The following is a 24,161-nucleotide window of genomic DNA, read 5'->3' as shown; positions in this document are numbered from 1 at the left end:
CCTGAATCTCTGAGAAAGTGGTCAGAGTTATATCTAGAAACATGGGAATGGAGGAGACATCAAGTGTTGATAACCGCCCTTCCCCGGCCCTTCACCCTTTCCTCAGACACTCAGCCTCGCCTTTCAACGCTATGAACCTCCTTTTTGGGCTGTTTGATTTTCTTCCCCCGTCTGATTGGTCGGTCTGTGGCCCGTTCCTTACAATCCCAAGTGACCACAAACTTCCTGCAAACTTTTTTTTCCAGAGACTCCTTGTCCTGGGAAATGAATGAGCGCGCGCCGGTGGCCCACCGCTGTCCACGCTTTTCAGTCGGCACAGAGGAGAGACAGCCCCTCAGTCCTGCCCGGGTCTCGCCCTGCTCAGGAGTTCGTCACTGCACCGGTAGACGGGGGAGCTACTGAAGGGCAGGGGACGCCAGGCGGTGGGAAATCTGGGATTGCAAAAAAAAGGGAATTCGCCTGGTGCTGACTCCCGGCGGGGATGTGCACAGAGAGCTCACGCCGCTGATTCATTCACTTGCTTAAAAGGAGTGAGGGGGCAGAGCTCGCGCTCACAGCAGCACCAGCAGCAACCCCGGCCGCACCTCCCTCCCTGCGCGCTCCACGTGGACTCGACCTCCCACAGCAACGCGAGGTAAGCGGATCACTTTTCAGTTGTTCAAAAGTTTTTAATTTTAACTTTCTCGGTCCTGGTGGCACAGTCTGTATTTTAATCTTCAGTTTTAGCTGGTGGGGGGAGAAAAATGATTTTAGACAATAAAAAAACATAATGGGAAACGCATCTGTTAAAGTAGGAGTTTTGCACTGTTTGCCCGGCGGTCGGTTAATAGTCACAAAGTAAAATTTAAGCCCAATCGAAGGTCGAGAGTTTATGAAGCGACACTCTGGGACCATCAGTCTGAGGGTTTTTGTGCCCGCTGAATGAACACTCTAGAAAAAGTAATGCAGGGGAGGTGTGGTTTTTGTGGCTGAATAACTTTTTGGGAATTCGGCGACCAGGCTGCAATTCCGGCGCCTCCACTTGAACCACAGCCATGTGTGATTCTGGTTAAGTAATTGTATCTCCCTATACATCGAATGAAAACAAACTCGGGAAGTAATGTAAAGTGGGCGTTTTGTGCCAAACTCCTCTGTGGATGGAGCGGAGACTGCATAACAGTGGATTGTGAGTCGATGTGTGCATCACCTGGCTGGCATACAATTAAGAAAATAGCGATAAAAGGACAGCTATCGCGATGATGTTAACATATATTTTTACGGATTAACTTTAAGGTGTATGTGATCATAACACCCTTTGGGGTCAACCTGGGAAATTGTTAAAGCTGTGTTTTGCTTTGTTCAGACAGGGCATGTGAAGGAAGAGTTCCAATGGTTTACTTTCCGGTTATCTAAGAATTTGGAGTTATTTCTTAGTAGCTGGACAAATGTCCTAATCTAGTGGCTACTGTACGTTCTTCTCTCTTCTTTCTGTCACTCCTCTCGCGTTCTTTCTTTGTCTGTCTTTCTTTGTGTTTCTTACTTTCCCTCATTCTTTCTCACCTCCCGTAACCCCTCTCTCTCTTTCTTCTCTCTCACCCTTTTCTCCCTCAGCCCCCCCCCCCCCTTCTTTCTCTGGTCTCGCTCACTCCCTCTTTGATTCCTCCTCTTTCTCCTCCCATCTTTGTCTCCCTCTCTCTTTGACCCCTTCTCTCCCCTCCCTACTTCGTCTCCCTCTCTCGTTCATACATCTTCTCTCACTTTCCCAACCAGCCGCACCGCTGCCCCCCTGTGCACCGACATCTATCGCTGCACACGGAAGAGACAACATGACATCTGAGCAGATAGGCTTCTGCATGACAGAAATATGTTGCCCTGGAGATTATAATGATCCGGTGCTCACAAGGATGCTGAGAGGATACTGCTGTGCATAAACGTGTCTGGGGAAACCAGTTAGGGCGGTCGACCTCGAATCTGGGGAACCGGGTTTGAGTCTCGGCAGCGATGCTCAACATCCTGTGATTCTGAGCAAATCACTTAGGGGCATATTATCAAGCTAGGTGATAAAATTATCGCCGCTTTAGCGGCAGAAAACTGCCGCTAAAACGGCGGTAATGGTCTTGATAATATGCTCTATGGAATTCCAATTGAAGCCCATGTTAGATGTGAAGGACGTCTAACATGGGCTTCAATTGGAATTCCATAGAGCATATTATCAAGCCCATTATCGCCGAAGCGGCGATATATTATCTCCTGGCTTGATAATATGCCCCTTAATCTCCCGGTTCCTGACAAAAATGAATGTGTGCTTGTGTAATGTAACTGGTGCTCATGTAAAGCGCTCTGATACCCTCAGGTCGAGTTCGCGCTATATAAAACTTCGCAAACAAAATACATGCAAACAGTTGCTTCAATAAACTAAATTAGACTGCGCTCCACCCAGGCAGGCCCGAGCACAGCCTGTCGGAACCGTAAGCCCTCTCTAGTGAACACACCCGCCTCCCTTCTCTACAGACAGAAGGAGGAAAAACTTGGACTCAAGGCTTTGCCGCCCCACAAGCAGGGTCTGCGCTGGGTCATAGGCGCCCCCTCTCGCCCACAGCAGTGCGGGGTCTCAGCAGACAGAGTTCCGCCCTGGCCTGACCTCTTGACCGCCATCCCGGACCCACCCTTCACCCCCAGTGACATCTTGCACCTGCTCTCAGCAGGTGGGTTGTCAGCAGATTTGGCTCTGGAATCGTGGGAACCCCACCGAAAAAGGACCAGTTATTTCCGGGGCAGTGTAGTTACTTCCAATTTCAGGGAGAAAACTCGTAATGTGATTTTGGTGCAGGCATAGCCAGGGCAATCTGAGATACTGACCCCAAAACCAGCAACCTCATAATGAGATTCGCAATGGCAAGATGGTTGCGCGAGTTAACGCTCCGGCTGACATCTGCGGTGGTCTGATGGACAAGAGATTGAATCCCACCGAGGGGACACAGCCTTCCATCCACCTATGGTCGGCAGATGTCGTACCATTAACCTGGGTGATAGAAACACTTGTTTTGCAGTGCTTAGAAACTAGATGTGCGGTATGGAGCCGCATATAAAAATATGACGGTTTTTTTAGCACACACATTGGTCACATATGGGCGTTTGCTGCCCGGGCTAAAACCAGCGCAGTGGGTGCCCAATTCTTGCACCCATTTTGGCATTACCCTTTGCGTACATATGACCCCGCTGGGACACATTTACAAAGCCTTTGGTGCCTGTAAATGTGATTTAAGGGCACAAAAAGCAATTTGTGATTCAAAATTCCACACACTTACTTTTTCAAGGAATCTGTGTGTTTGGAGTTTTTAAAGATAAAATCTACCATGACGTGAAAGAAAAAGAACATTTTCATACAGTTTTATGAGGCAGATTTTCCACCAAGTGGAAAAATCTTAAAGAGTACATTTTGCCCTCTAGGGATAATTCTGAAATGTACAACTTTTGTAGATTTCCAGAAGCACGTCTGGGACTCTATGGGAATCTCCGAAAAGTCGGACATCTACTTTAAATATAGGGAAATCTACGAGAGCCTATTTATGACTTTTTATGGCCATACTTTGAATCTAGCCAATAAAATACTACAAGGTTGACGAGGCGCTCTTGTGGATTCGTATTTGGCTCTCAGCACAAGAAAACACGTGTACTACACTTAGCGTCCCCATTTGGCCGACATGTGTGATCCTGGCCAGCTGACGTTATCTGCACGCGCCACAGCTCCCTTCGTTATGAAGGAGGGCATTTGAAGTAAGCTACTTTGCGCGGATCTTCTACCATGCATGGAAATACACAGGAAATAGTTTTCCTCACTAAGGGGCATATTAACAAGCCAGGCGATACAATTATCGCCGCTTTAGCGGCAGAAAACTGCCGCTAAAACGGCGATAATGGGCTTGATAATAGGCTCTATGGAATTCCTATTGAAGCCCATGTTAGACGTCCTTTACGTCTAACATGGGCTTCAATTGGAATTCCATAGAGCCTATAATCAAGCCCATTATCGCCGTTTTAGCGGCAGTTTTCTGCCGCTAAAGCGGCGATAATTTTATCGCCTGGCTTGTTAATATGCCCCTAATTTAGTTGACGTAGGCAGCCAACGTCGAATGTGTTTACAGCATAGTTTGCAATTATCTCGGTGTCCCTCATGACGCTGGGTTCGGTGATCACTTGAATTTTTTATGGAAAATTCACTGGATCGCGCATAATCCCAGGTGCCTGGAACGTTATGTAAACATCTTGCGTGTTTTTGGGGCACAGATGCTTACCTAAGGAATCTTCACACTTTGATCCTTTCTTGCTGAATGCACAGCTCGCCCCCGGGTCCTGCAGGGAGGGACGGGCACTGTACACTACAGATAAAGCCACGCACCTCTGTAGACAGCGTGAAGCGGCATGAGAGGCAAGAAGCACAGACCCAAGAGCCACAGACCGGAAGGAACAGAGATGCAAAACAGAGGGGCACTTTGCTCGGGCCAATATGACGCCTCTGAGCACGGCTGGGTGGTATGGGATGGAGAGGGCGTGGGGTTGTAGGATGATAATGCTGTGGGTACTGTGGTATAGGATACGTTTTAGGTTTTGTGGGGCGACTGATGCTGTGGGTGTTGTGAGATGGTAGCTTTCATGGTGTGGTTGGGCAACAGATGCTGTGGGTTTTGTGGGATGACAATAGTCATGGGTGTGATAGGCGACATACTGTGGTGTGTTGTGGAATTGTAACATTTGTGGGTGTTGTAGGATGACAGATGCTGTGGGAGGTGTGGGATGACAGAGATCAGAGGTGTTATGCAGTGGCTGACAGTGTGTGTGTGTGTGGAGTGGCAGATGCTGTGAGTACTGTGGCGTGGCAGAGGTCGTAGGTGTGATGGTGAGACAGGTGCTGTGGGTGTAGGGTGGCAGATGCTGTGGGTCCTGTTGGATGGCAGAGGTCAGGGGTATTGTTGGTTTACAGTTGCTGTGGGTGTTGTGGGATGGCAGCATTAGTGGGTGTGGTGGGATGACAGATGTGGGATGGCATAGGTCATTGTGTTGTAGGGTGTCAGATGCTGTGGGTGTTGTGGGATGGCAGAAGCTCTGAGTGGTGTGAGATGGCAGCTGTCGTGGGTGTGGTGGGGTGACAGGCGCTGAGGGTGTTTTATGGAGTGGCTGATGCTATGGGTGTTGTAGGATGGTGGAGGTCGTGGGTGTTGAGATGGCAGAGGTCACGGATGTCGAAGGATGACGAATGCTGCGTTTGATTCAGGCTTGCGAGTGTTGTGCAAGTGTGGAGTTATGGTTGTTTCGGCATAGCAGAGGTTCTGGCGTTATCCAAGGGAGAGGCTATGGGTGTTGTAGGATGGTGGAGGTCGTGGGTGTGGTGGGGTGACAGGCGCTGAGGGTGTTTTATGGAGTGGCTGATGCTATGGGTGTTGTAGGATGATGGAGGTCGTGGGTGTTGAGATGGCAGAGGTCACAGATGTTGTAAGATGACGAATGCTGCGTTTGATTCAGGGTTGCGAGTGTTGTCCAAGTGTGGAGTTATGGTTGTTTCGGCATAGCAGAGGTTCTGGCGTTATCCAAGGGAGAGGCTATGGGTGCCATTGAACTGGAGATCTGGGCGTCGTCAGACTGCAATAGTCATTGGTGTTGTGGGATTTAGTGGGTGGTGTAGAATGGATGAGGTGCCTGGTGGTGTTAATTATGCCTTTTGGATGATCACCGGTGTGTTTCAATGAACTTTGGTCAAAGTCGATCATGGTGCGGCACCTATTGATTCTTGAGGCACCATTCAAGGACTCCTAAAGGATCTCAAGCGAAACTTTCTAGAACAGAGACACACCATCTCTTGTCTTCCAATGAGCTTTACTCAAAGTCTAAACCAGCGCTGTACATATTGATTCTCAAGTCATATTCAGGGTGCCCCGAGGGATCTCCAGAGACGCTGCCTAGAACGAGGCGCCATCTATTGAGTTTCAGCAAGCTTTCCTCAAAGTCTAACATGGCGCTGTGCATTTAAACTTTGAGGAAAGTTCATTGAAACCCAATAGATGGTGCATCGCTATAGAAGGCATCTCTGTAGGTTCCTCAGGACTTCTTGAATTGTGCCAGGAGAATCAGCATTTACAGCGCTGAGTTAGACTTTGAGGAAAGTTCACAGGAAGACAATAGATTTTGCATCTCTATTCAAGAAAGCATCTTTGGAGACCCCTGAGACTCCTTGAATGGTCGAACCACACTAGCCCTAGACTGTGCTGGGGAAGGGAACTAGAGGCAAAAAAGGGCGTTGGGAGCCGGCCAGCCTCCAACATAAACTGTTCTACACAAATGGGGCCGCTCCCAGTCAAATGACCTAAACAGTGCTCTAGTGTGTTATGTGTATGTGAGTGTAGGCATCTCACAAAAAGTTTAGGACTGGCCTCACACACCACCTGGTGTCATGTTTCATCATCGGCCGTCCTCGCCCTCTAAAAACTCGGTTTGATAGAGGGCGGGCATACACCTGACGACAGGGATGCACTTCTAAGCTAAGTGGGGACCCAAAGTGAGTGAGTGAGATTAAAAAAACATTACAGTTGCCTTACTTAATTTTAATGAATTAGGTAACCGTATGGTATCTAAAAACAAGTGAACGGCGACATGGGGAAGGTTATTAACCCCGCGCCGTGAGGAATTGGGTCGACATGTTTCTGCCTAGTGTCAACAGTGGTACAAGGCATTCATCAGGACCTATCTCTATATTTATAATAGGGCTCCACTCTTACCAACACTGTGGTTTAAGAATTCAAAAGGTGGGGTGACCTTTGTCTCTATCCACTACCTGGGGGTCCTCTGTACCCCACAGCCTTCATCCTACGTACTCCATGGGAGGGGGGATAAAGGGAAAGCCCCTGTAGTGAAACCTTCGTCAAGGTGCGCTTTCCGCCGCATCACCGCTCTCTGATGCGGCGGAAAGCGCACCTTGACGAAGCTTTGACCATTTGTGTAGCACACTACTTGAATGGTGCCTCAAGAATCCATAGGTGCATTATGGTGTTAGACTTTGAGGGAAGCTCATTGGAACACAATAACGGCTGCATCTTCATAGTAAGCATTGCTGTAGATTCATTGGGGACTCCTTGAATCGTACCTCGAGATTCAATACGCACAGTGCCATGTTAGACATGTTTTGGAACGCTCATTGGAAGACGGGAGCTGGTGCATCATTCTAGGAAGCGTCGCTGGAGACCCTCGGGATGTGTAGACATATGATCTGGGCCCTGAGATGCTCTTCTATTTATATCGTGCGACTAATCAGACGGTTCAAAGCGACTCTTGGAGCAGGTCCTGGAAAGGCATGTGGTTTCAAGCAGAGAGATTATGTTCACTGCTCCCCAGCTGGTTTTTGTTAGTCTTTACAAGGGCGCCAAGACACATGGTCTTAATATTGGCAAGACAGCCAAGCGCTAGGGAAGCCAGAAGACTCGCATGGCCCCGGCTTTCGTGATTTGCACAGGAGTCTCGTGTACCTCACAGTTGACAGACAGAAGTTTCAACGTGGGCTTTGTAGCATTGTATTTGAAAAATGTTGGCCGAATTGTGTCCCTGGGTCCGGGGGGGGGCACGGCTGACCTGGTTTCCCAAAACACATTTCGATGCAGTTTCTTTATAGACACTTTATACTCAATTTTCAACCAGCCAAACCACATTACTGGGGTGATGCATGAATCAAAACACAGCTCTTTTACAGGAGCCATCTCAATATTCCTGGTTTGGCTCTACATTGAGTGCAGACAAAACACATGATTTAAAAATTAAATCAGTCATGATGGAACTGTGCCCTTGTTGTGCCAGGAGTCCTATCGGAATGCTTAAACCAGCAATAAGTACAGATTTTGTGCAGGGCTGGAGTGTCACAGAAGCTTAGAACCAAAGTCAGTGTGCATTAATGTGAAGAAACAGGAGCTAAAATGGCTTCCCCTGCTCCTGGACACGCAGTGGTCTAATGCAAGGTAACATCTCAGATAGAAGGCGAGGGGTTTGCTCTGCCAACTGGAATCCCTACCTTGTCGGCAATTAGTACCAATATTGGTCGAACATGCGAGGCCAAGCGTGCAGTCTCGGCCTCCTTCTCCTTGGCACGCGACCATGACAACAGGCTGCTCGCCTTCTTCGAGCTCTCAGTGGGACTTGGACCCAGAAGGTGCCTGTCGGAGAAAGGAGAGTGGAGAGGAGGAAGAATTGTGATTTAGGAACTGGAAGACATTTCTAGAGAGTGGAGGTGAAAAGGGTAGTATGAGGAGACTTCGTTGAACTTAAGTGTTGACCATGAAGAAGCAAGCAAGTGTGTGATCAAGCACGCAAATCCGATGTAGAAAGAGCTCCAAGCAGCCCACATCTTTTGAGGTGCTTACAACGGTGGGCGTTGTGTGGGTGGGCAATATCCTCATTAATGTCATGTCCATCACATCCACCTCAAGGTCCATAGTCAGTTTTGAGACATTACGCTTTACTGCCTGCCCAAGATTCTCTTACCCTACAGATGTGGGTCCCATACACAGTGTGGTGGTCAAGTGTCCCTGTGATTCCACCACTCAAGGTCTAATTGCCCCACCACACTCTCTAATACTGCCTCCACCCCGAAAAACAAACTTTTAATGACAGCGTGGTTCCGGCTTGGTGCCTTGGGAAGGAAAGGGGGGTCACCTGCTGCTTGCAAGCAGTGGCCATCGGAGGAGGTTGGCCACCACTTCACCAGAGCTCTGCTCATCCCACGCGGTTGGACCTTTGATGCACATTTGTCCCCCCTGCATCTTGGTCACACTTGATCACCTCATAAAAAGAGCCAGCCGGAGATCAGCTTCCGGCCCCCAAAAATTGATTTAATGGGCTGTGGCAGCAGTAACAGTGGCATGTGTGTAGATATATGTATGTATATAGTATTGTATATCACCAAGTTGTGGAGGTCTTGGTATCGTCAAAGGGAATTTTTCTACCTCTTGGTTCTGAATGACATTTTAGGAAAATCTAGTTTCACTCTCATTGTTCAGGATGTTACTCTAGATCCCTTGGGGCCGGCATCCAGGTGATAATACCTATCTAGCCCTAATTTTGTTGTTAATTCATTCATTCACTCATTCATTCATTCAGATCTGTATGTATCGACCCACCTACTGGTTACACTTAGCGAACCAGGTGCATAAGAATTTGCCAACAAAAGCACCAGTGTCAGGAGGAACAAGACATGGCATGAAAGACCCATTTGTAGTCCTCAAGAGGATGCTCTAACCCTGATAAAGAGGACATAGGACTAGTGCCCTTGCTGGCAATATTCAAGGCATTGCAGGGGCAAACATGAACATATGAGTCATTCCACTTTCACATTTGCCATTCTTCTTGTTGGGTTCACCCGTTGACACCCTCCAAGCAGAGATTCATTGTGCCAGTGGTTGACGGTGGTGGGCACTGATACTCATTTTGGGGTTCAGGCTTTTTTCCCATTATCAGATTTTGACCCAGAGTAAAAGAGAAAGGGAGAAAGAAGGAGGAACAGAAAGAAAAACAGTGACATAGGGAGAAAGCAGGGATGAAAAAATAACCTGGAAGGGTGAGATCAACTGAGAGGAAGTGTAAGTTTGTGAAGGAAATTGGCATGAGGTGGAATGAAAACTAGGCAGCCTTGACCCAAATATGACAACTGCGTATTTGGCAGCACTGGCAGCGGGCTCCCAAAAATAACTTTGGGTCCTTACATTATTTATTTATTTATTTCAAACTAAGCTCTGCTAGAAGTCTTAAATGGGTACAACTCCGACACCTGAAGTACCCATTTTAATTCATCCTTCATGCCTTACCTAGGGATGATCGGCACACAGAGGATTAGTGGCCAGATTTAATACGATTTGACATCAGGGATGTAACTTTTTTGGCACAGCCCCACAACAGATTCATTTTGGGATTTACTAAGCCACACAAAGTCGATGTGCATGGCCTTGCGTGGGTTAGTAAATGTAAAGTAGCCCAATTTAACGCTAGTGCTGCCTTGTATCAGGGTGATAAACGGCCTTTGCAACGTGGGCTCAGCCACGTGTGTCATTTCCCTGCAAGTGCAACCAAGCTTGCCTTAACCACACATATGCCGTAACCACGCATATGTGTGGTTAAGGCAGTGCACGGTCTAGATGCGCGGACGGGTGGACACAGGAAGAGGATTGATCAGGAGAGGATGCAGTCTGGTAAGAGGGGCAGGGGACGGGTTTTAGGGGTAGTTTTTAGGGGTGGGGTCGTTTTTAGGGATCAGAGTTGTTTATAGGGCAGGGGGCTGGGTTTTAGGGCTCAGGGGAGGGTCAGGGTTGTTTTCAATAGTGGGGGTCAGTTTTAAGGGGACAGGGTGGGGGGCTGGTGTTGGGGTAGTTTTCAGGACATGAGGGGTCAGTTTTTAGTGCTCAGGGCAGGGTGGGGGAACGGCACAGCTTTCAGGGATGGGGCAGCTTTAGGGCTCAAGGGCTAGTCTGGGGTCAGGGTAGTTTTTAGTATGTGGGGCTGGGTTTTAGGGCTCGGGGGGGAGGGGGTACTGGGGTGTGATCTTTACCACACATATCCCTTTACCAATCACGCCTTTACCACAAAATAGTGTGGTAAAGGCATGCGTTGCCCAAAGGAATGTGTTGTTAAGATGCATTATTTTTGTGGGGCAGCGTGGTAGAGGCATGTATGGTTTAACCATGAATGCTTCTGTCGAATGTATGACGTTACAACGCAAACATTTACAACGCAGGCCTTTACAACGCAGTTTTTACATCGCAACATCCTTTACAACGCATGATTTTACAACACATGCCATCACAATCCATTTTTAAAAACTACATTTACAACACATTCCATTTGATACATACCATTACAACGCATACCATTACAACACATATTACTTTTAGGGCAACAGTAGGGTAAGTGTTGGATAGTGTAGGGGTAAAAATTACTATTCCCACTCCAGTGAGTGCAACAGTAGGGTAAGTGTTAGATAGTGTACGGGTAAAAATTACTATTCCTACTCCAGTGAGTGCAACAGTAGGGTAAGTGTTGGATAGTGTGGGGGTTAAAATTACGATTCCCACTCCAGTGAGTGCAACAGTAGGATAAGTGTTGGATAGTGTAGGGGTACAAATTACTATTCCCCATTACATACCTTATAATGCGTTGTAGTGGCATGCGTTGTTGTGACATGCGTTGTAATGGCATGCGTTGTAGTGGCATGCGATGTAATGGCTGCGTTGTAATGGCACACGATGTAAAGGATGTTGCGTTGTAATGACTGCGTTGTATAGGTAGTGCGATGTAATGACTGTGTTGTAAAGGTTGTTTCCCGCTTCTGTCATGCAGCCTTCCATGGGTGGCCACCCGCCTTCCAATGCACCCAACCATGAATTTTGTTGCAAACCCAGAATTACCACTGTCAGCACGTAGATTTACAGAGTTAGGGCTCAATTCACAATGGGCCTCCACACTCATGACAGAGGCCCCACAGTCACGATGGGGGGCCCACACTCGTAGCAGGACCTCCGCAATGCAGTTTCTCATTGCGGAGGTCCCGCCTCGAATGCAGGGCCTCTGCCACGAGTGCGGAGGCCCTTTGCGAATCGAACCTTAACTCTGTAAATCTACGTGTTAGTGCATCAGATGACAGCCCAGGTCAGAAACACAGAGCTGTGGTTGCTGCTCTCCCCTAACTTGTGGGGTTAATGATTTAGTGCATGTTTTGTCCTGATTTCCTTGAAAACAGGAGCACAGCTCAATTCTGCGCAGTACTTAATTTGTGCCGGTGGTCACTGGCAGTGGGAGCGGGCCCTTAGTGTACGCACTGCACAGCACGAAAACTAGCTCATGGCCCCCTTCGGCATCTGTCCACAGTGTTTGTGATGCGACCCACTGTGCCATAAGGGTTCTTTCTCCCTTAGTGCCTGCACTGCAGCAGTCTCTAGGACTGTGTCAACACTGTGCTACACCTCCGCTCTTTGGACCTCATTTCAGGGCAACACATTTCTCAGTTGTTTTCTCTCCCTCCTCCCCCAAATTCTGGTACTTTTACGTGGTAAATTGTTGCAGGGAAAATAGTAATATTCTGAGTTTCGCTCGCATTGGGGAAGATTCTGTGAAACTACGAAAATATCGTCTAATGACTCCACCCCTTCCCACTTTTTTCCAAACATCCTGCCTCCACCCCTCCTCTTCCTCCCCCTCTTCTATCTTTATCTATAGTTTCTTTTGTGTGTGGATCCTCACTTTACTCTTTCATCTGGGTCATGTGTGTGTGGATCCTCACTTTACTCTTTCATCCGGGTCTTTTGTGGGTGGATCCTCACTTTACTCTTTCATCCGGGTTTGTGTGTGGATCCTCACTTTACGATTTCATCCGGGTCTTTTGTGGGTGAATCCTCACTTTACTATTTCATCGGGGTCTTTTGTGTGTGGATCCTCACTTTACTCTTTCATCCGGGTCTTTTGTGTGTGGGTCATTTGTGTGTGGATCCCCACTTTACTATTGCATCCGGGTCTTTTGTGTGTGGATCCTCACTTTACTCTTTCGTCCGGGTCTTTTGTGGATCCTCACTTTACTCTTTCGTCCGGGTCTTTTGTGGATCCTCACTTTACTATTTCATCCGGGTCTCTTGTGTGTGGATCTTCACTTTACTATTTCATCCGGGTCTTTTGTGTGTAGATCCTCACTTTACTATTTCATCCGGGTCTTTTGTGTGTGGATCCTCACTTTACTATTTCATCCAGGTCTTTTGTGTGTGGATCCTCACTTTACTCTTTCGTCCGGGTCTCTTGTGTGTGGATCTTCACTTTGCTATTTCATCCGGGTCTTTTGTGTGTGGATCCTCACTTTACTATTTCATCCGGGTCTTTTGTGGATCCTCACTTTACTATTTCATCCGGGTCTTTTGTGTGTGGATCCTCACTTTACTATTTCATCCGGGTCTTTTGTGTGTGGATCCTCACTTTACTATTTCATCCGGGTCTTTTGTGTGTGGATCCTTACTTTACTCTTTCGTCTGGGTCTCTTGTGTGTGGATCTTCACTTTACTATTTCATCCGGGTCTTTTGTGTGTAGATCCTCACTTTACTATTTCATCCGGGTCTTTTGTGTGTGGAGGGTCCTCACTTTACTATTTCATCCGGGTCTTTTGTGTGTGGTTCCTTACTTTACTCTTTCGTCCGGGTCTCTTGTGTGTGGATCTTCACTTTACTATTTCATCCGGGTCTTGTGTGTAGATCCTCACTTTACTATTTCATTCAGGTCTTTTGTGTGTGGAGGGTCCTCACTTTACTATTTCATCCGGGTCTTTTATGTGTAGATCCTCACTTTACTATTTAATTCAGGTCTTTTGTGTGTGGAGGGTCCTCACTTTACTATTTCATCCGGGTCTTTTGTGTGTGGATCCTCACTTTACTGTTCACATCTATTATTTTTTCATGCATTTCTCACATATTTTGAAGCCATAGCTGCCTTTTCCCTTTCGTTGTCTTATTTTACTCCGTGCCATTTCCCACCACCTAAGGTGGTGTTCAGACGGCAGATGATGAAATGCCGCTGCACCTGTTCACAAGTGGGGGGTCGTATTTAAAGGCTGAGTGTTTGGGCATGTGCTCTGGGAATGTGCCGTTCGGGTTTTGTAATCTTTCTTCTTTCTTCTCCTGATCCCTTGCAGCAGCAGTTGTTTTGAAGATTCAGTGTCTGGCTTCTGTTACGAGACGGACAGACAGAGAGAGAGAGAGACTGTGTGTGTGCGTACATTATCACTGTCATGTGCTGAGGATCAAAAAGTCTTCAATGTTTTAACACTGGTGGGGTCATGACTATGTTTTTTGCGGGTGCAGAAAACACCCTGGAGCAAGTACCATTGCACCAAAGTTGAAGTTGTTAAAATGGGTAGTAACATGCATAAAAGTGTTTAGGGCATTACTACTTTTTAGGTCTCGCCTGACCCAGCGTATGTGCTGGTCTGGCGAGACTTTTTGTGAGGGATCCAAAAAGTGCTACCACTGTAGCCTAGAGCTACAGTGCATGTGCACGGGCGCGCGCGCCTCACTTGTGCGGCCGCTTTGATGTTTGATCGCGATCACATTCACGGCCGCTTTGATGTTCTCCGTGACCCAGGTTTTTTTTCTCCTGTTTATTACTTCTATGTAGTAATGGTGGCACCCGTGCGCCGCCATTACTACAGACCAGTAATAAACAGAAACAAGCATTGGCATAGCCAATAGGTCTTGCTTTTGGGCCCTTATAAGTATTTAGTTATGCAACTGTTGCATGGCTAAACACTTATAAGGTCCCAAAAGCGAGACCTATTGGCTATGCCAATGCTTGTTTGCTTTTAGTGTGGCTAAAATGGGCGCTAAGTGCCTGGGATAACACCAGAACGAGTGCAATCTGGCCTCGACTTCCAGTTTAAGGCTTGAAGACGTCAATTGGGAGAAGCCAGATGCAGTCCTGGGTGTCCCTTGGTAGTCCTGGAATCAGGCGAGTAGAAAACTACATTCTGTGGTTTCATCTCTTTGACCTTCCCCTGGCCCCACAGCAACACCTGAACTCATATTACGCTGATGTGGAACAACCTGTATTCGCAATCTGTCTGCCATGGTCCGTGCAGGTAAGCGCAGTGTGGCGGGGGCGGGGCCGGCAGTCGGTAGTAGACAGACGATGGAATAATATTTATTTAATTAATTTTACCTATTCCGTCGTCTGTCGACTTCCATATTTTAGTGTGTATGGATTCCCTTCGAAACCCTTGTGTGGTTAAATAGGAACACTCGTGCACTTCTCTTAGTATGCCAGCTAGATGCAAACCTGGCACAAAGTGGTGATACATGTGGCCTGTGGAGTTCACTTTAAAGTTTGCCCATTCATGAGAAGGTGAAGAGCATGTGGTCTTAATTGTAGCCAATCGGTGTGGGTGACGCCTAGTCCTATCTGCTGTTTGTAATGATTGTAAGTGATGACCTGGTTAGGTTTCTTTTTCAATGGTGGTCCATTTTGGCAATTCTGGATCATTATCATTTACCTAAAATCTAGTAAGAATAAAGAATGAATTGCTTATAATAATTTTTCTGGTCTAGAAACCCAAACCCACTTTTGGCGGTTGAAATTTTAAGTTTTCTCAGGGCAATGAGCAGTTTGCAGTTAGTAACCCAAATTAAATCTAGGAAGATTTGTTCCCATAACTTGTAAACAAAGTTATTGCAAGATACACATACAGTATTTAAAACACAAAAAAATATTTGTAATGATTTAATTTCACTGTATTGAGTTTAGCCTACCACAGCTCATATCTAGTTTGTTCCGTCTTGCAATGTTGATATCAACTTTGTCTTTTAATCGTTTCATGTTTAATGCAATTAATTCTTCAACACTCCTTGTAATTTTAATTTCCAGATATTTTGTTACTCTTGGTTCCCAGCAAAATTCCAAAAAATCATAGAAAGCTCCGTGAATCATTGTTGACACTGTATTAAGCAAAACGTGGGTCAGTTGACTACGTAACCTAAAATTGAAATAAGTCTTGATTTGATTTAGGCATTTCTGGTTTAGAACTTGTTAGCAGCATGTTATCAGTGAAAAACAATGTTTTATATTCAAAACAACCTACAACAACTCCTTGTGTTGCTTGGGTAAGTCTAATGACAATAGCCAGGGGTTCTAGGATGGGTTAAACAGAAAAGGAGAGGATGGAAAGTCCTGGTTTGTACCAAATTTCTAAGATAATTTCCTTTGAAAGTATCACGTTAATGCAGGATTTAGAACCCCAAAAATATGATTACAGATTTCCACAAACTAATTTTCCAAGTTTCTTCCTTATTAACACCTCTTCAGATAATTCCAAAGTACATTATGGAAGACCGTATCAGCATCTATGTGCACCTATACATCGTGGTCCTGCCCGTCTCTGTCTAGCATGTCTCCCAACTTTCCTTATGTTATTTGTTCCAGATCTGTTTTTAATAGAGCCAGATCAGTTTCCAGATATTAACTCGTTTGAGCCCCACTTGCCCTTATTTTTTTTTTTTTATGTGGTTTAGTATCCACACTGATTAAGACTATGGGCGTATAACGACCACAGTCTAAGAGGTCTTTCCCTTTGTTTTGGATGTTAGATTATGTGGGATTTCTTTATTGAGTTTGGAAAGATGTTGGTAATACTATAGTAAAATGCTATTGCTAAATGGCAAAAAACACACAAATGATGGACGGAATGCAGAACAAATCAAAACATTCACCCCCAGTCAAGAGATCTGGGTTAAATCCATCATTCTTTTTCTCACCATGCCACCCCAGTTTAGACCTGGCCATATGCAAATCAGTCTAGACCCTGTGCCTCATGGGAACAGTTCAGCCCAAACTGCCAAGCATGGACTGGAAACATGCATCCTAGGACCAGTTTCGGGGTTTCACCCCTCTTCAGCCAGGATAGCTTGATTCCAGTGGCACAGTGTGCCCAGGACCCACGTCTTAGGGCGAGAAAGCAAAAGACACACAAATGATGGACACACAATTGATGGACGGAATGCAAAACAAATCAAAACATTCAAAACATTCACCCCTAGTCAAGAGATCTGGGTTAAAACCATCATTCTTTTTCTCACCATGCCACCTCAGTTTAGTCTTGACCCTGTGCCTCATGGGAACAGTCCAGCCCGAACTGCCAAGCCAGGTCCTCCCTGGACCGGAAACAAGCATCCTAGGGCCGGTTTCGGGGTTTCAACCCTCTTCAGCCAGGATAGCTTGATTCCAGTGGCACAGTGAGCCCAGGACCCATGTCTGGGCAAACCTGGCGCACTTAGAGCAAGAAAGCAATAGACACAATTGATGGATGGAATGCAAAACAAATCAAAACATTCACCCCCAGTCAAGAGATGTGGGTTAAATCCATCATTCTTTTGCCCACTATGCCACCCCAGTTTGGACCCAGCCATATGCAAATCAGCCTTGACCCTGTGCCTCATGGGAACAGTCCAGACCAAACTGCCAGGCCAGGTCCTCTCTGGACCGGAAACAAACATCCAAAAGTTGATTTGTGCTCAGGGCATTGGTTATACTGTTTTGATGATCCTTGGGATCTATATTTAGGGAGGCAGGGTGATTCCTCCTTCCCTTGAAGCACCATTGCTGATACCAGGTTCTACTATACAAACCCGCGAATAGTGATCGCCAGCCAACCCCAAAAAATATTCCCCCCATCGTTTTCTATACCTTTGCGACTTATGTTTATAAAAATGCTAAACTAACGCCCTGCAATGTGAGAAAACTTTCCACCTTTCACCAAATAGGATCCAAGACTGATGGAACACAAGGAGATCTTGGAGATGTGTTGTGAATGTGCTCAGTCTTGCTCATACCACATATGACGATTTCAGAAGCTAGCATGACTAGCAAGAAGAAACATTTTTAAAAGACACAGATGCTGATATTGTTGCAATACTCCAAAAATGCTACCTCCCACGCCATAGATACAGAACAAAGAACACATACATACACACCCACCCACCCACACACACAACAGTTTGTGGGACACTGAAAAAACTAAGGAAGCAGCAACTGTCCAGCTGGACCCTCCTGCTTGTCGAAGAACAGTGGGACGTCAAATTACCCTTCCGGTTCCCTTGCATTCAGGATGTGATCCTAAAAAACCCAGCAGCGGGTGGTGATGAGGAACCAAAACAAGGGGCCTTCCAAAAGTAAATAAGCGCAATGGGATGCACACAAAGCTTCTAAACAAAAATAAAAACTAATGGTAGGTATTCTGGCCAGATGTACTGAGATTTTGTATCAGGGTTGCATAACGTATTTGGCACAGCCTCAAAGCAAACCCATTTTGGAACTTACAGAGCCAAACATCCCGATTTGTGTGGCTTTGACCAGTGAGTGCTATGCACTGCCTTGCGTTACTTTGCATCAGGTAGGCGTTACGTGGGTGGTGCATGGGCATTCCTGTGCATCCATCCATGTGTTTTGAGGAAAACCCATATTTATAAAGACTTTTAAATGTGGGTTTGCACCAAAATGGTGAACATAACTGAGGCTGGAGTAAGAAGGGGAATTATCTTTAATTCTCTTTTTAGTTTCTATTTGCATTTATGCTACATTCTGCAGAACACATACAAAGGGGAAAAAACCTCAAAGACAAGTTTTTGTGGAGGAAGGGATCCATTCTGCTAAAAAAAACATCCTCACCACAATGTAGGCACCATTGCGCCATGGCACAAGGGTGCCTGTGTTGGTGCTTGGAACTCACAAGTGTGCCAATTGCTCAATATCTATGAAAATATGGCGCTGTTCTGCTCTCTCACTCTTTTTCACACATTGCAGTAACTTCACTTGCTGCGCTGCTTTGCACCAAATGTAATAATATTCCCTTCTCTCTGTCACTAGTGCTCACTGAAACCTTTTCGTGAAAGAGGCAAACCCTGCCCATTTTTTAAAATTCTTAGGTACAGCAAAAGTGGCCAAATTTACTCTGCAGGTGAACCTGAGAAACAGGTAGATTTCTCAGTTTGTGCACTTTGTTTGGTTGTTCCTGGCAGAACGGTTGTAGTTATAGTTAGGATCGTGTTTCCATAGGAAATGTATTTTTTCATTTGCTTGGCACCTTTTGACAAAACATTCTGATTTTTTTTTTTACCTACCACCCTTTATGATGTGAGTTCTGCAGGTTGAGATGAAAAGGATAGAGCGCACTGGGACTCTTCCTTACAAAACATGTAAAACTCTCTAGAAGATATGAGAGTGAGGAGCAGCTATGACCTATCCTGAACCAAGAAAGGATTTTCCAGAACCACTTCTAATACAAATGGAAAGCATGTGGGAAGACAGGAGAATTTTGGTGGAGTGGGGAGGGGGAGACCATGCCCATAATCTCCCCACAAGGGCAAAGTCCTTTGAAATCACCACAGAAGGTAGGGAGGCATATCTTTGAGTTCCATCCAGTCCCTGGGAAAAACATCCTTTGGAAGGCAAGAGATGAAAAGAGCTGTTTGAAGACTAGAAATCTAATGGTGCCTCACTGGGTAACAGATAGATACACTTCTGTGCCCCAGTAAGGAGCCAGGTATGGTTTGGATATTTTCTTAGTAATAGAAAAAATCCAAACCAGCCTGGCTCCACACTAGGGTGCAGACATATACGTCCCGAGTCCTTGCAAGGCGTAAAGACTCTGTGTTGATTTTTTCTAAGTGGTAGAAAAATCCAAATCACGCCTGATTCCTGGCTGCGGTGCAGATTCATACTTCTCTGGGTCCCACCATGAAGCTGGGAGGCTGTTTGGGTTTTTTCTTAGCCTCAGAAAAAATCCAAACTGGAGATGGGTCCTTGCAGGCGTGTGGGTACACACATGCCTGCGCCGCAATGTAGTGTCTGGATGCTGGTTGGATTTTTTTTTAGCCTCCGAACCACATCTGGCTCCTCGGTGGGGCACAGATGGACTCTTATCTTTGCCCCTGCTAAAGGCCGGTGCTGTTTGGAGTTTTCCTTAGCCTCAGAAAAATCCAAACTGTGCCTGGCTTCTTGGTAGCAAATTTGGCCCATGCGGTGGACTTGCCCCACTACACATGTGGAGTAACAATTGTACCATCAGAAGTGTGGGAACATTAGATGATAGGACATTTGCTTGAAGCTCTAGAGTTTTCTGTCACAGAAAAGTGAAGAAATGGTGATGTTTGGAGGGCTGTGATCCTGTATAAGGTGAAAGAAAACTACCCATTTTGGGGGAAAACATACAACAAATCTGACAAACGCCTTGTTTAGACCAATGTCATGGCCAGCCAGTCAGGAGGAGGGAGGTCTGGCACACAACAATAGAATCCTTATGATGTGTAAGTGTTAAAAAAATGTGTGGTTGTAGGATGCTCTCATACAGCCCAGGGGTGATATCTGTAACCATAAGACAGGAAACCAAAGCTGGAATTTCACTTGCAGCTGCTTTCCAGATTTCTAAAATGCACTACATCAGTTTATTACTTGTTAGCTCCTAGACACCCATCTCAAATTCCTACATGACTGGTGTCCCCATGCTTAGGGGGACCCAGAAAAACAAGCATGGGGATCAATCCATGCCACGGATGTGTGCCTGCTGAGGAAAACTGCAGGAAATTAACAAGGCTTGGGAAAAATTGGTGAAAATCTGACACACATCATGTTCAAAGTGATCTACTGCCAGTCAGTCAGGAAGTGAGGTCTGGTTTGCACCAACATATTCCTTTGCTCATACAGAATGAGAAAATATTTCCTTTTTATATTTTTTCCAAAAATGTCTAAGTTTGAGAACTGTCCTCCCATGAACAGGACACCATTAACTGCCATCATTTTGTACTCTGCCCTAATGTTACATAATTGACTGTACAGACTACTTTCTGTGGGAACACCCACACATACTTGGCAATGCTGGACACCAGACATTCTGGGAAATATTCCATTAGTTAGTGTTCTGGGATTTATGTTTGGCCATTTTAGAAATGCAACAAAATATTGTGCAAAACTGTTATTTTATTTTTAACTCCACATTCTTCATTAAATCCTCAGACTGCAATAAGATATTGATGTGGTGTTTGCATCAACCCATATCCCTGAAAGTGCTAAAAAAAAAACATACATGCCAAGATTTACTATGATCTTGCATCAATGTTGTGTCACTTCTGTGGTGCTGCCCGACACAAAATCTATTTTGGCATTTCCTAAGCCACGCAAAGATACTTAGTGTAGCTTTGTATGGTTTAGTAAATGGAAAGTAACGCAAGATACTAGGTGGCATTCTGGTTTGAGTAATACTTTTTATGCTACAAAAAAACAGAGGTGTGGCGCCGCGGTCAGGGCGACTAACGCCGGAATCTGGGGATCACGGTTCGATCCCCGGCGCCGGTGGCAGATTAGCCCAGCACCATGTGACTCTGGGCAATAGCTTGCTTAATCTTCCCGACAGCCCCCAGCACCTAGAGACCCTTACGGGGGATTGTTCGTGCTTTACAAATGTGGATTAATATTATAGTAGTCAAAACGTATTCAGCTGAAGTACGCAATATCATGGAACAACACTTTTATGAAGTTTGAAGGAAAATGCGAAAGGTACTTGTAAAAACTGCTACCTCACGAAGGGACAAACTATGCAGACCAAATGGAGCCAATTGAGCAAGAAAGCACAAATAAAACACATCCCTGACTTCTGAAGCATAAAGACTAGTGGCACAGTAAGCTAGATAAGTGCCCAGAAGGCACACCATTGTTTTTCTAACCTGGATAAGCAAGTACACTAAATCCCCTTTATGAGGCCTTACGACCACGGTAGTAGGTACTACAGCTGGTTCTGATTAAAAAGAAATACAAATGACTGAAAAGTCTAAAAAGAAAGGACGTAGTTGATTAAGGTGACCTTTCCACAAATGTATACACAGCAGCAGAGACTGAGTGCATGGGACAAATGATAAAGCCAGTTTCAAAGATATAACAGTTCAGCTCAAATTCCAGCACCAAGGAGGTAAATGATAACTGGATTCAAAACATCTGGTTCTAAGTCCATAGTTGCAATTACCTGATTATCTGCTTTAAATCCAAGACCACAGTGGACATAAAGACTGTCTTAATGTATATTTAAGATTGTCTTATGGAGAACAGATTTTTGACACAAACTGAAGTTGAGTGTAGGCCTAGCTATTTGACAACAGATCACTAAGAAACACACACATTCAAGGCAATACGTAACTTGGGCCCCATCTCCCTGAAAAGTTGCTTCTCCTTCCAGCGACCACCCAGAGGCGTTCCCTCCGCAGGACTCCTACTCGCACACATCCCGCACGTACACAGAACCAGATCAGGAGGACTGGCACTCTCTTACATTGCTCCATAACCGTGGTATGATCCCTCACTCCACATCAGAGCTTCCTTCCCACTTCTTAAATTCTGCAAGAAGTTGAAGTCCTGGCTTTTCAATTAACCAACATACCTTAGGCAGGGCTAGACACACACTCCTGCTCAGCGCCAGGATTCCCTTGCTTTACAAATACACATAACATAAAAATGTAATAGCACCCAAACTCTAAAGTGAAACCAATACACCTTGAAGTGTATTCCTCAAAACTATGTCTGATCTGTAGCTGTTCTGCCGAACTTGTGTTAGACAAGAGTGAACCAGCCTCAGAATGCGGGAAGGAGTGCTAAACCAGTTCAGGATTTAGACTAAAGTATAAAATATTTAGGAATGGCCAAACGGGCATACTGCATTGGATTGGATTGAAAATTACAGTGTAAGGAAAGCTTTCTTTGTAGTTCCCTTTAATTTTTATCTCCCACGAATCAGAGATATCCTGGATATATAATAATTGAACCTACTTTCTACGCTCCCCGCGATGCCTCCCAAGGGGCCAAGTTTTGTAGCTGTGAGTTTCTAGGACTTCAAAATCCAGATGGCAGGGCGACTTTTCAGGTACACCATAAAAAGCAAGTTCTTAAATAATTAGGTCCCAAATTATACCCTTCACATGAGAGGCGTATATCACAATGTCAAGCTCAAGAATATCAACCTGCCCATATATCAGCTCCACAATAGTGACTACCAACATATCGGCAAGGTATGCATTCATAATGAAGTATAGATTAATGGTTCTTAACTCCACAGCTACCTACCTTGATGATGCATGGGTAGATGATGTTGTGGTGTCCATTGGTACTGGTCAATATTAAAACTTCGCCATTATGATAGAACTCCAAACCTAAAAGAGTAACCTAAACATAAACTAAGCTGTTGTTCGCATCATGGACTGTGGCTGCAAGTCGATTTACCTTGACAGTCCACTAGAGACACACCATTGTTGCAGTCGGCTTGTACATTTCGAACCAACCAGTCAAAATGATCAAGTTTTGTGTCTGAGAAAGTGCAATTTTCTTTTTAGGTGAGCCAGCCGTGCTGCACACAGTTGTGCCACCAGTCCTTAAGGAGTATGCAAGAGCTGGTCATGAGTCCCAAGCTTGTGTATTGATTGGTCCTCTGCTGGAGGAAATTTCAGGAGGTTTGGTGGAACTAGCAGGCACAGCAGAGGTTGGGCGCAGGGCTTAGCCCTGCGTTCAACCGGCTATGGTCGGCAACCCTCTTTGGCCATGTGCAGCAGAAGTTGCCTAACCTGCAGCAGGCACTGCGCCTGGCCTGGTTCCACACTAAAATTAGCATCAGATGATTGAATTCTTTCTGTGAACACATCAGTGGTCAAAAAGTTAAATCGCAAGTAGCCCTAACCAACATTAGGTACTACTACCCTGGTTCGTTGCAACTTTTGACACTTTTACAGTTAAGCACTTACATTAATAGCAATGAATGCAGATTAGCACAAATAGATACTTAAGCCTGCAAAACAAATGGTCTCTAAAAAAGAGATTTGAGCAGAACGAAGGTTTCCACCAAAATTGATGTTGAGTCCTTTGCTATTAACACATGCAGTATAACTTCATTAGTTTCCTTGAACAAATCTGCCAGGTCAAACCTGAAGGAATTTGTCTGAGCAAAAAGTCTGGAGTTAGGGGTTAATATGGAAATTAGTACAACAGCACTGATTTCCCCATGTCAAACCTTCTTCAACAGGGCACTTTTTGAAAACCCCATGGCCCCCAGGTAATACCCAACCCAGAATTACCACACTCAGAACGTCCGCCACCACCATCAAGCACACATTTTGACAGGTAAAATATTCTGAAATTTGTGGAGGGGAAAAATGCAAGTCTGTTTCTCTCCATGTTTTAACTTTAGGTTCCCTGTTTAACTTTGGCCTCCTTATTTAACTTTGCCTTCCCTTAAACGTTGAAAAGGTTGCCCCCCTCAAATCCGCCAGACCCCACGGAGCACCCAACCACGCCACATGGTTCACCCCGAAACTCAAAACAACCAAACGCAACTGCAAGGGAGTAGAGAGAATCTGGCACACCAGCAAGGCACCTCAGGACTGAACCAGCTTCAAACTGGGATTACCACCAACACATGAAAAATGCCAAGAGGGACTTGCTGACCAGCTCCAACATGAGTAAAGAACTCTTTTGCATCATCAAGGTGTTCTCCAACCCCTCAGCTTCCGAGAACTTCATCACCCGCTCCCAGGACCTATACCACACCCTCGCAGACATCGTTTACAGCAAAATCTCCACCATCTACGAACACTTCGACTTCCAA

General features: G+C 45.6%; 1 protein-coding gene across 1 annotated transcript in view; it reads left to right on the top strand.

Moving 5' to 3' along the window:
- The first annotated feature begins 219 nt into the window (after positions 1-219).
- Positions 220-24,161, top strand: part of LRRC15 (leucine rich repeat containing 15) — a 43,311-nt gene continuing 19,369 nt past the window's right edge. Inside the window, exon 1 of the mRNA XM_085635248.1 lies at positions 220-634. The gene's annotated coding sequence lies outside the window, so the exon portion shown is untranslated. The remainder of the gene's footprint in view (positions 635-24,161) is intronic.

This window comes from Triturus cristatus, chromosome 11, assembly GCF_964204655.1.
Source record: "Triturus cristatus chromosome 11, aTriCri1.1, whole genome shotgun sequence".
NCBI lineage: Eukaryota > Metazoa > Chordata > Amphibia > Caudata > Salamandridae > Triturus > Triturus cristatus.
The sequence above is the reverse complement of the archived record's forward strand: the minus strand, read 5'-3'. Positions and strand labels throughout refer to the sequence as shown.